Here is a 2,873-nt window from a genome sequence, read left to right on the forward strand (position 1 = left end):
GTGGCCCTAGAAAAAGGCAAAAAGACAAAAGAAAAAAACAAAAAACAAAAAACCTAGTTTTTCTTAAACTCCTAAATTCATCTTATAAATTTTATTATACTATTTTAAATCCAGTACATTTTGTATAAAATAGAAGCCAATTTCAGAGAAATTTTATTATCAATTGGACTGGTTACTGAAGGGAATTTAATTTTGATTAACATTAAGTAAACTTGAATTGAATAGACAAATTACCTCTAAATACTTAAAATAATATTTATACATTTAATATAATTTAATTTTCTTTAAGACCTTGGGATGTCTAAACTCTACAAACTTATGACCCAATAAACTAATCCTTCCCGTGTTATTAAACAACTCTTTAATGCAGGTTTTTTCGCAACTCCTTATAAACCACTGATTATAAACTAAATCACTTCTACCATTCAACTTCGAACCAAGCATTTAATTTGGAATCACAGGCAATTTGTCATACACTTGAATATGCCAAATTCAGTTATATTTTACAAGTATGTTAAGCACCAAACACAGTGATGATCTTGATTGTATCACAAAACGATTAATGTAATGGGTTTGATATACTTCATAATTTTGTTTTTCTGGGGTTAAGAGACATGACCCACTGGGCTTTACTGTGTCTTCAGATTCCTGAGCCGATAATTCATGATGACAATATGATTGTCCCCTGAGGCAAGTTGGAGTTGTTTATTGAACAGATGCATTTGGTACAGGGATGCTAGATCTGTAGCTGCCTGATAGGTTCCTAGGGGATGGTGGATGTGGCTGTTTAGGTTGAGCCACATTGACAAGGACATATGGAAGGTTGCTTGTGGGACATGACTGACCAAAGATTGACTACCACGCCTGCTTATGCCAGTCCCTGCCCTTGGAAGGGCAGGTGCGACACTTATCCTGATATGAGATGTGGAGAGGAGACACGTACTCCTCTGTCACATCCCTCCCCTGCACATCGTTTGATCACGTTCCTTCCACCACCAGCCCTTTATAAAGAGAATGACTCCTCACAGTCATGGCTGATGCCATCTCAGGCTCAGCCCATCCATTTCAGATAAATAAATGTCTCTCACTTTTCTGACTTGGCCTTGTGTGTTCCTCCCTTGGCAAGCCTAACACTGCCTACGTCTGGTGTGGTTCTTCCTGCCTCATTGACTAACATACTGAGTCCAGTTTTAGTAAAATCTCGAAATCACAAGAGCCCCCAAGTGCATAGCCTTCAGGTGGGGTTGATACCTCCTCTTCCAATTATATTAATCACACAACAATTTCAGTAACCTCTTTCCATTTTGATGACCTAATTCAATCATCTGAATTTTTCAACCTCCAACCAGATTGCAGCTGATTTGCTTCACTCATCTCATTACAGTTTGGCTGAACTCTATTTTCATTCCCTGCCCCATGTCTTTGGGCCACAAGGTTTTCTGGGAAATGCAGGCAGAATTTGCTTATCTATTTTCTTGGACTGGCTTTATGATTACAACAATCCTGAATGGCATAAATAAAAATAGATGCAGACTGAGACACAGCGAAGTACAGAAGAACGACAAAGACAGAGAGAACATCTTAAAGAGTTTTTGTGCCCATAGTGCTCCTGCAAACACGGTGAATGCTCCAAAAACCTGCAGAACTTTCTGTAAGAGAGTGGCAAGCACCAACCCCGCAAAATGGCACAGTACAAGAGGGAAAAGGATTATCACATGCCCAGAGAAAGTGGCATTATGATAGGAAGCTGAGTGGCTACAGTAGGCAGACTAAACTGATTTTCTGGGGGAAAGCTAAAACTACAAAAAAGATTGTGCTGAGGCTGCAGATCTAAGAATTCTGGCTATTAAGTGATGCAAACATTTTGAACTGGAGAATTTAAGAAGAGAACGGTCCAAGTAATCCAGTTCTAAGCATCATCTTTTGCTCTGTTATGAACATAACAAATATTTTTTTGGGGGGAGGGTTGCCATAGACATGCACATGGAAGTTCCCAGGCTAGGGGTTGAATTGGAGCTACAGCTGCCGGCCTACATCACAGCCACAGTAATGCTGGATCTGAATTGCATCTTCAACCTACAACACAGCTGATGGCAATGGGGGATCCTTAACCCAATGAGTGGGGTCAGGGATTGAATCCAATACTAGCTGGGTTCTTTACCATTGAGCTACAATGGGAACTCCTGAAGATAACAAAATCTTGAGGTTAAAATAAAAAGAAAAACAGAAAAAATGACATATCACCAAAGTGGAGCAATAAGTAGACAGATAGCAGCCTTTTAATCAACGACACTTGAATGATATCTTTGAAGTGCTGAGAGAAAATAATAAATCTACAATTTTATAACCAGTCAAGCTATCATTCAGGAGTGGGGAAATAAAAGTCATTTTCCGAAAGGCAAAGACTAAACTCATTAATAAACACTGAAGAAGAAAAAAAAAAAAAACCTTGCTGAACTACAAAGATCCTTCTGTGCGAAAATGCTTGCTATTTGTTGTCTGAAATTCAGGAACGAATTAGATTTTTATAACATGGTGCTTTTCAATCTCAATATCCAAATTGATTGTCTGAATCTAGGAAACAAAAAATTTCAGATGGTGAAAAAAACATTAAAGGAAGAAAGAAAGTGATTCAAAAAGAAAGAAGTGAGGCTCAAGAAGGAATGATGAGCAAGGAAAGAAAAATATAGATAAATCTAAGTGATCATTCATTGTTTAAAATAATAAAACATAGGAGTTCCTGTTGTGGCTCAGTGGGTTAAGAACCTGACTAGTAACCATGAGGATGTGGGTTTGATCCCTGGCCTTGTTCAGTAGGTTAAGAGTCCAGTGTTGCTCTTGCCACAAGCTGCAGCATAGGTCTCGGCGTAAGC

General features: G+C 38.5%; 1 pseudogene; it reads left to right on the top strand.

Annotated features, from left to right (window-relative positions):
- Positions 1-1,984, top strand: LOC110261518 (annotated as a pseudogene).

The sequence above is a fragment of the Sus scrofa genome, chromosome 7, assembly GCF_000003025.6.
Source record: "Sus scrofa isolate TJ Tabasco breed Duroc chromosome 7, Sscrofa11.1, whole genome shotgun sequence".
NCBI lineage: Eukaryota > Metazoa > Chordata > Mammalia > Artiodactyla > Suidae > Sus > Sus scrofa.